At 51.8% G+C, this 13,454-nt stretch overlaps 1 protein-coding gene and 3 non-coding genes across 37 annotated transcripts in view; all 4 read right to left on the minus strand.

Annotated features, from left to right (window-relative positions):
• The window catches only part of LOC129550201 (uncharacterized), a 137,260-nt gene that overhangs the window by 75,144 nt on the left and 48,662 nt on the right, over positions 1-13,454 (minus strand). For 28 of the 34 annotated variants that reach the window (XR_016035685.1, XR_016035684.1, XR_016035683.1 and 25 more), the window contains 7 exons: positions 12,991-13,193; positions 9,945-10,084; positions 8,734-8,936; positions 5,691-5,830; positions 4,480-4,682; positions 1,435-1,574; positions 224-426 (listed from right to left, as the gene is read on the minus strand). The exons of 1 other annotated variant lie outside the window; for it this stretch is intronic. The gene's annotated coding sequence lies outside the window, so the exon portion shown is untranslated. 5 more of the 34 variants (XM_088829729.1, XM_088829730.1, XM_088829744.1 and 2 more) reach the window with 5 other exon arrangements.
• Positions 1,132-1,224, minus strand: LOC129550759 (small nucleolar RNA SNORD116). The gene has a single exon (XR_008684898.2). It is a non-coding gene; the product is annotated as a small nucleolar RNA SNORD116 (small nucleolar RNA).
• LOC129550748 (small nucleolar RNA SNORD116) lies at positions 5,388-5,480 on the minus strand. Its single transcript, XR_008684888.1, has one exon. It is a non-coding gene; the product is annotated as a small nucleolar RNA SNORD116 (small nucleolar RNA).
• Positions 9,642-9,734, minus strand: LOC129550747 (small nucleolar RNA SNORD116). The gene has a single exon (XR_008684887.1). It is a non-coding gene; the product is annotated as a small nucleolar RNA SNORD116 (small nucleolar RNA).

The raw sequence follows: 13,454 nt of genomic DNA on the forward strand, positions 1-13,454 counted from the left end.
CAGGGGAGTTGATGGCTACTACACTGAAGCAACCCTGGTATGCCAACCAATGCCAGATCTCTACCACAACCATGGTCTTCCGAGGTTGATATGTCACTGCCAGGGGGGTGAGCACCTGAGTGGGATCCGGGCCTTCTCGCTGGCCCCATTCTTCACAAACTCATAACCTTGCAAATTCCAGTCCCAAGGGCTAAAGGGGGTGCCAAGGAGCATGTGCACATACCTTATTACCACCCACAGGGCTGGCTCCTAGGCCTCGTTATTGCAACTCTTCAAGGCACCAAAGATCCAGTTTGAAAGACCTTTTTCTGGCATCAGGCCACCAAGGCCACAGCGGTCACTATCACCGAGCCTCCCAAGCACCAGCAATGCCCTGTCCTCTGCACCCAGCCACGAGCAGCTCCAAGAGGACCACAGTATGAATCACTGAAAGCAGAACAAAAGTGACTGCAGTCTCAGCAGACATATCATCCCAGGAAATCACACTGCATTTTTCCTCTCCTGCACAACCATTCTTCTCTGGGCCTCTGGCCAACCTGAAGGAGAAGTGCAGACCTAGGACCACAGCACAGTCCATGGCCACCTCCAAGACTCAAGCATGTGAGAGGAGTTGCAATTCTACCAAGGGCAGAAATGAGGCCTATTAACTTTGACCACTGCCACCGTTCCCCTACATCTCTGCAGCCACTGCAGCCCACACGGCACTCAGGAATCTCAGCAACCCAAAGGGCCACAACGGCGAGGGCCTCAGATCTGACCTGGGGCTCCAATCACAAACCACAGAAGCTTCGTTGCTTCAGAATCAACATCACTGGAGCCCCAATTCGGGCACTCGCAGCATGAACTGGGAGGAAACACACACTTCTGAATGAAGAGCTCAACTGTCAAAGGGTAGGATCTACTGGGACACCTACCACCACTGGACAAGCAAGATGCCTCTTCTGCTCCTCAGGGCCTTTACAGGGACCTTGCATTCCAAAAGGCCGCTCGAGCATCGATACACGGCCCACCCTCAGACAGGAGCCTCGCAAATGGTGGTGACCTGGTTCCTCGATGTGTGTGTGTGACACAGTTGGAGACTCCCTCGCTGCTAACCAGCCCCACCCTTAACCCCAAGGGAGGCAACGTGCTGGACCTCAGTTTCGACGAGGAGACGGTAGTGAGTTCTCACTCATTTTGTTCAGATTTTCCAAGGAATGCATGTGAGGGTGTCATCATCGATCCAAGCACGTGCTGGCTCGCTGCCCACCTCCGCAGGACAGGCAGGTCCGCTCCTAGGAGGAGCCAGTGACCTGGGAGGCCCCCAGCAGCCAGGGGAACTCAGAGCCCCCAGGCTTCTCAGCAAGAGGAACGGTCCCGCCATACATACAGCCACTCAGGCAGTACCAGGAAAGCCAAAATCCATGACACGTCTTGGGGCAGGGGAAGGCGTACCGTGCTCAGTGATCCAAAAAGCAGTGGCAGCAACGTGGGCCCACCACACTTCTCGCCGGACTCCTCTGCACCTCGAGTCACTGCCTCACTGGTGGGGCTTCGTCTCCTGGGTGACGGACAGTCATATCGGGCAACTTCACCTGACAAGGGGACAGAAAGCACAGGCAGGCTTCAGATGTGTACCAAGCTTCTCGCTAAGCAATATCGATGCCCTTGGTTCCCTGAGCCAAGGCCTTTCCTGCTTCCCAAATCCTTCTGTATGACAGGATACCTATGTGTTGGCATGAGGGCAGAAAGGTTCACGTGACTGTGGATGTCTGACTGAGTGTGCAAGCGTGTCGGGGGACTTGTGTGGGTCTGAGTACTTGTGTTCCAGTGTACCAACGAGGATGTGCTCTCAGGATTCTGGGTGTGCCTCTGGAACTCTTTCCGTGTATTTCCGTGTCTCAGAGCCCCTGCGCAAAGGGCTTGGTGTCTGAACACGCAGGTCTTCTCCATGGTGACCTGAACGCCCACCCTCCCACAAAATGGGGGATGACGCCTGGCACCTTCCTCCAACACCATGCAAAAGTTCACTGAGGGGTGACATAAGCTCTGGGCTCCCGATATACATGACCCATGCCGTCTGACCAAACCACAGGAACCTGACTGCCCAAGGTCCCCTGGCGGAGCATCTGAGTGAATGGCCCTTACCCTGAGACTACCCCAGCTACTATTACAGCTCAGGTGTCCTTGCCACAAGTCCCACCTCCTCCCTGAACAAGGAAACTTTCCGGAGAAAGCCTACCGTGTGGTTAACTTGGCCTCGGGCCAGATACAGTCCACCATACCCTCACCGAGCAAAAGAATACAGGGCATGCACCTCTTCCTGTCCAATTAGTCCAGTCACTCTCTGGGGCTCTGCTGGAAAGTCTAAGACAAGAGGTGGTCATCCTCAGGTACCAGGATGCAGGGGCCACTCCCACAGAAACAGGGCCCCATTCCTGGCCAGATTATGATCAGACCCACAGCCTGTAGGGCCCTGGGTACCCACCACACCCTGGAGAAAGCTCCCAAAATGCAAATTCAGTTCAGTTCAGTCGCCCAGTCGTGTCCCACTCTCTGTGACCCCTTGAACCGCAGCACGCCAGGCTTCCCATCACCAACTCCTGGAGTCCGCCCAAACCCATGTCCATTTAGTTGGTGATGCCACCCAACCATCTCATCCTCTGTCGTCCCCTTCTCCTCCTGCCCTCAGTCTTTCACAGCATCAGGGTCGTTTCCAATGAGTCAGCTCTTCACATCTGGTGACCAAAGTATTGGACTTTCAGCTTCACATCAGTCCTTCCAATGAACACCCTGGACTGATCTCCTTTAACATGGACTGCTTAGATCTCCTCGCAGTCCAAGGGACTCTCAAGAGCCTTATCCAACACCACAGTTCAAAAGCATCAATCCTTCAGCGCTCAGCCTTCTTTATACTCCAAACCTCACATCCATACATGTCCACTGGAAAAACCATAGCCTTGACGAGATGGACCTTGTTGGCAAAGTAAGGTCTCTGCTTTTCAATATACTATCTAGGTTGGTCATAAGGTTCCTTCCAAGGAGTAAGCGTCTTTCAATTTCATGGCTGCAATCAGCATCTGCTGTGATTTTGGAGCCCAGAAAAATAAAGTCAGCCACTGTTGCCCCATCTATTTGCCATGGGACAAACAGATGCTATTATCTAAGGGACAGGATGGGACAGGATGCTATTATCTAACTTTTCTCAGTGTTGAGCTTTTAGACCTCTTTTTCACTCTCCTCTTTCACTTTCATCAAGAGGCTCTTTAGTTCTTCTTCACTTTATGCCATAAGGGTGGTGTCATCTGCATATCTGAGGTTATTGATATTTCTCCCGTCACTCTTGATTCCAGCTTGAGCTTCCTCCAGCCCAGCGTTTCTCATGATGCACTCATGAGTTAATAAGTTAAATAAGCGGGTGACAATAAACAGCATTCACGTGCTCCTTTGCTATTTGGAACCAGTCAGTGGTTCCATGTCCAGTTCTAACTGTTGCTTCCTGATCTGCATACAGTTTTCTCAAGAGGCAGGTCAGGTCGTCTCGTATTCCTATCTCTTTCAGAATTTTCCATAGTTTATTGTGATCCACACAGTCAAAGGCTTGGGCATAGTCAGTAAAGCAGAAACAGATGTTTTTCTGGAACTCTATTGCTTTCTCCATGATCCAGCAGATGTTGGCAATTTGACCTCTGGTGCCTCTGCCTTTTCTAAAAGAAGCTTGAACATCTGGAAGTTCACGGTTCATGTACTGCTGAAGCCTGGCTTGGAGAATTTTGAGCATTACTTTACTAGTGTGCAAGATGCGTGCAACTGTGCGGTAGTTTGAACATTCTTTGGCACTGTCTTTCCTTGGGATTGGAATGAAAACTGACCTTTTCCTCTCTTGTGGCCACCGTTGAGTTTTCCAAATTTGCTGGCATATTGAGTGCAGCACTTTCACAGCATCATCTTTCAGGATTTGTGATAGCTCAACTGGAATTCCATCACCTCCACAAAGCAAGACTTGGTCCAGCTGAACTCATCCTGCCCCCCCAGGGTGACTCACCCACATCAGTAACCTCCAGGGGCTCTGCTCACACAGGGACAATCAGCACTCACCAAGACCCACAGGAAAAACGTGGCTTTGATTACGGCAACACCACCCCATTCCACCTGGCAGCTCACCTCCACAACACGAGACCACCAAGCGCTCACAGATCACTAAGGCTGCTTCCAGGAAGACTCCAGAAAAACAGGCAGGGGAAGACCTTGGATTTGCCAGGTTTCCCACCTTCATGTCAGGGGAGTCAATGGCTACTACACAAAGCAACCTTGGTATGCCAACCAATGCCGGATCTCTACCACAACCATGGTCTTCCAAGGGTGATATGTCACTGCCAGGGGGGTGAACACCTGAGTGGGATCCGCGCCGTCTCGCTGGCCCCATTCTTCACAAACTCATAACCTTGCAAATTCCAGTCCCAAGGGCTAAAGGGGGTGCCAAGGGGCATGTGCACATACCTTATTACCACCCACAGGGCTGGCTCCTAGGCCTCGTTATTGCAACTCTTCAAGGCACCAAAGATCCAGTTTGAAAGACCTTTTTCTGGCATCAGGCCACCAAGGCCACAGCGGTCACTATCACCGAGCCTCCCAAGCACCAGCAATGCCCTGTCCTCTGCACCCAGCCACGAGCAGCTCCAAGAGGACCACAGTATGAATCACTGAAAGCAGAACAAAAGTGACTGCAGTCTCAGCAGACATATCATCCCAGGAAATCACACTGCATTTTTCCTCTCCTGCACAACCATTCTTCTCTGGGCCTCTGGCCAACCTGAAGGAGAAGTGCAGACCTAGGACCACAGCACAGTCCATGGCCACCTCCAAGACTCAAGCATGTGAGAGGAGTTGCAATTCTACCAAGGGCAGAAATGAGGCCTATTAACTTTGACCACTGCCACCGTTCCCCTACATCTCTGCAGCCACTGCAGCCCACACGGCACTCAGGAATCTCAGCAACCCAAAGGGCCACAACGGCGAGGGCCTCAGATCTGACCTGGGGCTCCAATCACAAACCACAGAAGCTTCGTTGCTTCAGAATCAACATCACTGGAGCCCCAATTCGGGCACTCGCAGCATGAACTGGGAGGAAACACACACTTCTGAGTGAAGAGCTCAACTGTCTGAGGGTAGGATCTACTGGGACACCTACCACCACTGGACAAGCAAGATGCCTCTTCTGCTCCTCAGGGCCTTTACAGGGCCCTTGCATTCCAAAAGGCCGCTCGAGCATCGATACACGGCCCACCCTCAGACAGGAGCCTCGCAAATGGTGGTGACCTGGTTCCTCGATGTGTGTGTGTGACACAGTTGGAGACTCCCTCGCTGCTAACCAGCCCCACCCTTAACCCCAAGGGAGGCAACGTGCTGGACCTCAGTTTCGACGAGGAGACGGTAGTGAGTTCTCACTCATTTTGTTCAGATTTTCCAAGGAATGCATGTGAGGGTGTCATCATCGATCCAAGCACGTGCTGGCTCGCTGCCCACCTCCGCAGGGCAGGCAGGGCTGCTCCCAGGAGGAGCCAGTGACCTGGGAGGCCCCCAGCAGCCAGGGGAACTCAGAGCCCCCAGGCTTCTCAGCAAGAGGAACGGTCCCGCCATACATACAGCCACTCAGGCAGTACCAGGAAAGCCAAAATCCATGACACGTCTTGGGGCAGGGGAAGGCGTACCGTGCTCAGTGATCCAAAAAGCAGTGGCAGCAACGTGGGCCCACCACACTTCTCGCCGGACTCCCCTGCACCTCGAGTCACTGCCTCACTGGTGGGGCTTCGTCTCCTGGGTGACGGACAGTCATATCGGGCAACTTCACCTGACAAGGGGACAGAAAGCACAGGCAGGCTTCAGATGTGTACCAAGCTTCTCGCTAAGCAATATCGATGCCCTTGGTTCCCTGAGCGAAGTCCTTACCTGCTTCCCAAATCCGTCTGTATGACAGGATACCTATGTGTTGGCATGAGGGCAGAAAGGTTCACGTGACTGTGGATGTCTGACTGAGTGTGCAAGCGTGTCGGGGGACTTGTGTGGGTCTGAGTACTTGTGTTCCAGTGTACCAACGAGGATGTGCTCTCAGGATTCTGGGTGTGCCTCTGGAACTCTTTCCGTGTATTTCCGTGTCTCAGAGCCCCTGCGCAAAGGGCTTGGTGTCTGAACACGCAGGTCTTCTCCATGGAGACCTGAACGCCCACCCTCCCACAAAATGGGGGATGACGCCTGGCACCTTCCTCCAACACCATGCAAAAGTTCACTGAGGGGTTGACATAGGCTCTGGGCTCCCGATATACATGACCCATGCCGTCTGACCAAACCACAGGAACCTGACTGCCCAAGGTCCCCTGGCGGAGCATCTGAGTGAATGGCCCTTACCCTGAGACTACCCCAGCTACTATTACAGCTCAGGTGTCCTTGCCACAAGTCCCACCTCCTCACTGAACAAGGAAACTTTCCGGAGAAAGCCTACCGTGTGGTTAACTTGGCCTCGGGCCAGATACAGTCCACCATACCCTCACCGAGCAAAAGAATACAGGGCATGCGCCTCTTCCTGTCCAATTAGTCCAGTCACTCTCTGGGGCTCTGCTGGAAAGTCTAAGACAAGAGGTGGTCATCCTCAGGAACCAGGATCCAGGGGCCACTCCCACAGAAACAGGGCCCCATTCCTGGCCAGATTATGGTCAGACCCACAGCCTGTAGGGCCCTAGGTACCCAAAACACCCTGGAGAAAGCTCCCAAAATGCAAATTCAGTTCAGTTCAGTCGCCCAGTCGTGTCCCACTCTCTGTGACCCCTTGAACCGCAGCACGCCAGGCTTCCCATCACCAACTCCTGGAGTCCGCCCAAACCCATGTTCATTTAGTTGGTGATGCCACCCAACCATCCCTCTGTCGTCCACTTCTCCTCCTGCCCTCAGTCTTTCACAGCATCAGGGTCGTTTCCAATGAGTCAGCTCTTCACATCTGGTGACCAAAGTATTGGACTTTCAGCTTCACATCAGTCCTTCCAATGAACACCCTGGACTGATCTCCTTTAACATGGACTGCTTAGATCTCCTCGCAGTCCAAGGGACTCTCAAGAGCCTTATCCAACACCACAGTTCAAAAGCATCAATCCTTCAGCGCTCAGCATTCTTTATACTCCAAACCTCACATCCATACATGTCCACTGGAAAAACCATAGCCTTGACGAGATGGACCTTGTTGGCAAAGTAAGGTCTCTGCTTTTCAATATACTATCTAGGTTGGTCATAAGGTTCCTTCCAAGGAGTAAGCGTCTTTCAATTTCATGGCTGCAATCAGCATCTGCTGTGATTTTGGAGCCCAGAAAAATAAAGTCAGCCACTGTTGCCCCATCTATTTGCCATGGGACAAACAGATGCTATTATCTAAGGGACAGGATGGGACAGGATGCTATTATCTAACTTTTCTCAGTGTTGAGCTTTAAGACTTCTTTTTCACTCTCCTCTTTCACTTTCATCAAGAGGCTCTTTAGTTCTTCTTCACTTTATGCCATAAGGGTGGTGTCATCTGCATATCTGAGGTTATTGATATTTCTCCCGTCACTCTTGATTCCAGCTTGAGCTTCCTCCAGCCCAGCGTTTCTCATGATGCACTCATGAGTTAATAAGTTAAATAAGCGGGTGACAATAAACAGCATTCACGTGCTCCTTTGCTATTTGGAACCAGTCAGTGGTTCCATGTCCAGTTCTAACTGTTGCTTCCTGATCTGCATACAGTTTTCTCAAGAGGCAGGTCAGGTCGTCTGGTATTCCTATCTCTTTCAGAATTTTCCATAGTTTATTGTGATCCACACAGTCAAAGGCTTGGGCATAGTCAGTAAAGCAGAAACAGATGTTTTTCTGGAACTCTATTGCTTTCTCCATGATCCAGCAGATGTTGGCAATTTGACCTCTGGTGCCTCTGCCTTTTCTAAAAGAAGCTTGAACATCTGGAAGTTCACGGTTCATGTACTGCTGAAGCCTGGCTTGGAGAATTTTGAGCATTACTTTACTAGTGTGCAAGATGCGTGCAACTGTGCGGTAGTTTGAACATTCTTTGGCACTGTCTTTCCTTGGGATTGGAATGAAAACTGACCTTTTCCTCTCTTGTGGCCACCGTTGAGTTTTCCAAATTTGCTGGCATATTGAGTGCAGCACTTTCACAGCATCATCTTTCAGGATTTGTGATAGCTCAACTGGAATTCCATCACCTCCACAAAGCAAGACTTGGTCCAGCTGAACTCATCCTGTACCCCCAGGGTGACTCACCCACATCAGTAACCTCCAGGGGCTCTGCTCACACAGGGACAATGAGCACTCACCAAGAACCACAGGAAAAACGTGGCTTTGATTACGGCAACACCACCCCATTCCACCTGGCAGCTCATCTCCACCACGCCAGACCACCAAGCGCTCATAGATCACTAAGGCTGCTTCCAGGAAGACTCCAGAAAAACAGGCAGGGGAAGACCTTGGATTTGCCAGGTTTCCCACCTTCATGTCAGGGGAGTCAATGGCTACTACACTGAAGCAACCCTGGTATGCCAACCAATGCCGGATCTCTACCACAACCATGGTCTTCCCAGGTTGATATGTCACTGCCAGGGGGGTGAGCACCTGAGTGGGATCCGGGCCTTCTCGCTGGCCCCATTCTTCACAAACTCATAACCTTGCAAATTCCAGTCCCAAGGGCTAAAGGGGGTGCCAAGGGGCATGTGCACATACCTTATTACCACCCACAGGGCTGGCTCCTAGGCCTCGTTATTGCAACTCTTCAAGGCACCACAGATCCAGTTTGAAAGACCTTTTTCTGGCATCAGGCCACCAAGGCCACAGCGGTCACTATCACCGAGCCTCCCAAGCACCAGCAATGCCCTGTCCTCTGCACCCAGCCACGAGCAGCTCCAAGAGGACCACAGTATGAATCACTGAAAGCAGAACAAAAGTGACTGCAGTCTCAGCAGACATATCATCCCAGGAAATCACACTGCATTTTTCCTCTCCTGCACAACCATTCTTCTCTGGGCCTCTGGCCAACCTGAAGGAGAAGTGCAGACCTAGGACCACAGCACAGTCCATGGCCACCTCCAAGACTCAAGCATGTGAGAGGAGTTGCAATTCTACCAAGGGCAGAAATGAGGCCTATTAACTTTGACCACTGCCACCGTTCCCCTACATCTCTGCAGCCACTGCAGCCCACACGGCACTCAGGAATCTCAGCAACCCAAAGGGCCACAACGGCGAGGGCCTCAGATCTGACCTGGGGCTCCAATCACAAACCACAGAAGCTTCGTTGCTTCAGAATCAACATCACTGGAGCCCCAATTCGGGCACTCGCAGCATGAACTGGGAGGAAACACACACTTCTGAGTGAAGAGCTCAACTGTCTGAGGGTAGGACCTACTGGGACACCTACCACCACTGGACAAGCAAGATGCCTCTTCTGCTCCTCAGGGCCTTTACAGGGACCTTGCATTCCAAAAGGCCGCTCGAGCATCGATACACGGCCCACCCTCAGACAGGAGCCTCGCAAATGGTGGTGACCTGGTTCCTCGATGTGTGTGTGTGACACAGTTGGAGACTCCCTCGCTGCTAACCAGCCCCACCCTTAACCCCAAGGGAGGCAACGTGCTGGACCTCAGTTTCGACGAGGAGACGGTAGTGAGTTCTCACTCATTTTGTTCAGATTTTCCAAGGAATGCATGTGAGGGTGTCATCATCGATCCAAGCACGTGCTGGCTCGCTGCCCACCTCCGCAGGACAGGCAGGTCCGCTCCTAGGAGGCGCCAGTGACCTGGGAGGCCCCCAGCAGCCAGGGGAACTCAGAGGCCCCAGGCTTCTCAGCAAGAGGAACGGTCCCGCCATACATACAGCCACTCAGGCAGTACCAGGAAAGCCAAAATCCATGACACGTCTTGGGGCAGGGGAAGGCGTACCGTGCTCAGTGATCCAAAAAGCAGTGGCAGCAACCTGGGCCCACCACACTTCTCGCCGCACTCCTCTGCACCTCGAGTCACTGCCTCACTGGTGGGGCTTCGTCTCCTGGGTGACGGACAGTCATATCGGGCAACTTCACCTGACAAGGGGACAGAAAGCACAGGCAGGCTTCAGATGTGTACCAAGCTTCTCGCTAAGCAATATCGATGCCCTTGGTTCCCTGAGCGAAGGCCTTACCTGCTTCCCAAATCCGTCTGTATGACAGGATACCTATGTGTTGGCATGAGGGCAGAAAGGTTCACGTGACTGTGGATGTCTGACTGAGTGTGCAAGCGTGTCGGGGGACTTGTATGGGTCTGAGTACTTGTGTTCCAGTGTACCAACGAGGATGTGCTCTCAGGATTCTGGGTGTGCCTCTGGAACTCTTTCCGTGTATTTCCGTGTCTCAGAGCCCCTGCGCAAAGGGCTTGGTGTCTGAACACGCAGGTCTTCTCCATGGAGACCTGAACGCCCACCCTCCCACAAAATGGGGGATGACGCCTGGCACCTTCCTCCAACACCATGCAAAAGTTCACTGAGGGGTGACATAAGCTCTGGGCTCCCGATATACATGACCCATGCCGTCTGACCAAACCACAGGAACCTGACTGCCCAAGGTCCCCTGGCGGAGCATCTGAGTGAATGGCCCTTACCCTGAGACTACCCCAGCTACTATTACAGCTCAGGTGTCCTTGCCACAAGTCCCACCTCCTCCCTGAACAAGGAAACTTTCCGGAGAAAGCCTACCGTGTGGTTAACTTGGCCTCAGGCCAGATACAGTCCACCATACCCTCACCGAGCAAAAGAATACAGGGCATGCACCTCTTCCTGTCCAATTAGTCCAGTCACTCTCTGGGGCTCTGCTGGAAAGTCTAAGACAAGAGGTGGTCATCCTCAGGTACCAGGATGCAGGGGCCACTCCCACAGAAACAGGGGCCAATTCCTGGCCAGATTATGGTCAGACCCACAGCCTGTAGGGCCCTGGGTACCCACCACACCCTGGAGAAAGCTCCCAAAATGCAAATTCAGTTCAGTTCAGTCGCCCAGTCGTGTCCCACTCTCTGTGACCCCTTGAACCGCAGCACGCCAGGCTTCCCATCACCAACTCCTGGAGTCCGCCCAAACCCATGTCCATTTAGTTGGTGATGCCACCCAACCATCTCATCCTCTGTCGTCCCCTTCTCCTCCTGCCCTCAGTCTTTCACAGCATCAGGGTCGTTTCCAATGAGTCAGCTCTTCACATCTGGTGACCAAAGTATTGGACTTTCAGCTTCACATCAGTCCTTCCAATGAACACCCTGGACTGATCTCCTTTAACATGGACTGCTTAGATCTCCTTGCAGTCCAAGGGACTCTCAAGAGCCTTATCCAACACCACAGTTCAAAAGCATCAATCCTTCAGCGCTCAGCCTTCTTTATAGTCCAAACCTCACATCCATACATGTCCACTGGAAAAACCATAGCCTTGACGAGATGGACCTTGTTGGCAAAGTAAGGTCTCTGCTTTTCAATATACTATCTAGGTTGGTCATAAGGTTCCTTCCAAGAAGTAAGCGTCTTTCAATTTCATGGCTGCAATCAGCATCTGCTGTGATTTTGGAGCCCAGAAAAATAAAGTCAGCCACTGTTGCCCCATCTATTTGCCATGGGACAAACAGATGCTATTATCTAAGGGACAGGATGGGACAGGATGCTATTATCTAACTTTTCTCAGTGTTGAGCTTTTAGACCTCTTTTTCACTCTCCTCTTTCACTTTCATCAAGAGGCTCTTTAGTTCTTCTTCACTTTATGCCATAAGGGTGGTGTCATCTGCATATCTGAGGTTATTGATATTTCTCCCGTCACTCTTGATTCCAGCTTGAGCTTCCTCCAGCCCAGCGTTTCTCATGATGCACTCATGAGTTAATAAGTTAAATAAGCGGGTGACAATAAACAGCATTCACGTGCTCCTTTGCTATTTGGAACCAGTCAGTGGTTCCATGTCCAGTTCTAACTGTTGCTTCCTGATCTGCATACAGTTTTCTCAAGAGGCAGGTCAGGTCGTCTGGTATTCCTATCTCTTTCAGAATTTTCCATAGTTTATTGTGATCCACACAGTCAAAGGCTTGGGCATAGTCAGTAAAGCAGAAACAGATGTTTTTCTGGAACTCTATTGCTTTCTCCATGATCCAGCAGATGTTGGCAATTTGACCTCTGGTGCCTCTGCCTTTTCTAAAAGAAGCTTGAACATCTGGAAGTTCACGGTTCATGTACTGCTGAAGCCTGGCTTGGAGAATTTTGAGCATTACTTTACTAGTGTGCAAGATGCGTGCAACTGTGCGGTAGTTTGAACATTCTTTGGCACTGTCTTTCCTTGGGATTGGAATGAAAACTGACCTTTTCCTCTCTTGTGGCCACCGTTGAGTTTTCCAAATTTGCTGGCATATTGAGTGCAGCACTTTCACAGCATCATCTTTCAGGATTTGTGATAGCTCAACTGGAATTCCATCACCTCCACAAAGCAAGACTTGGTCCAGCTGAACTCATCCTGTACCCCCAGGGTGACTCACCCACATCAGTAACCTCCAGGGGCTCTGCTCACACAGGGACAATGAGCACTCACCAAGAACCACAGGAAAAACGTGGCTTTGATTACGGCAACACCACCCCATTCCACCTGGCAGCTCATCTCCACCACGCCAGACCACCAAGCGCTCATAGATCACTAAGGCTGCTTCCAGGAAGACTCCAGAAAAACAGGCAGGGGAAGACCTTGGATTTGCCAGGTTTCCCACCTTCATGTCAGGGGAGTCAATGGCTACTACACTGAAGCAACCCTGGTATGCCAACCAATGCCGGATCTCTACCACAACCATGGTCTTCCCAGGTTGATATGTCACTGCCAGGGGGGTGAGCACCTGAGTGGGATCCGGGCCTTCTCGCTGGCCCCATTCTTCACAAACTCATAACCTTGCAAATTCCAGTCCCAAGGGCTAAAGGGGGTGCCAAGGGGCATGTGCACATACCTTATTACCACCCACAGGGCTGGCTCCTAGGCCTCGTTATTGCAACTCTTCAAGGCACCACAGATCCAGTTTGAAAGACCTTTTTCTGGCATCAGGCCACCAAGGCCACAGCGGTCACTATCACCGAGCCTCCCAAGCACCAGCAATGCCCTGTCCTCTGCACCCAGCCACGAGCAGCTCCAAGAGGACCACAGTATGAATCACTGAAAGCAGAACAAAAGTGACTGCAGTCTCAGCAGACATATCATCCCAGGAAATCACACTGCATTTTTCCTCTCCTGCACAACCATTCTTCTCTGGGCCTCTGGCCAACCTGAAGGAGAAGTGCAGACCTAGGACCACAGCACAGTCCATGGCCACCTCCAAGACTCAAGCATGTGAGAGGAGTTGCAATTCTACCAAGGGCAGAAATGAGGCCTATTAACTTTGACCACTGCCACCGTTCCCCTACATCTCTGCAGCCA

Source organism: Moschus berezovskii, chromosome 21 (assembly GCF_049115385.1).
Source record: "Moschus berezovskii isolate FMDL1 chromosome 21, NW_MosBer_1.0, whole genome shotgun sequence".
Classification (NCBI taxonomy): Eukaryota; Metazoa; Chordata; class Mammalia; order Artiodactyla; family Moschidae; genus Moschus; species Moschus berezovskii.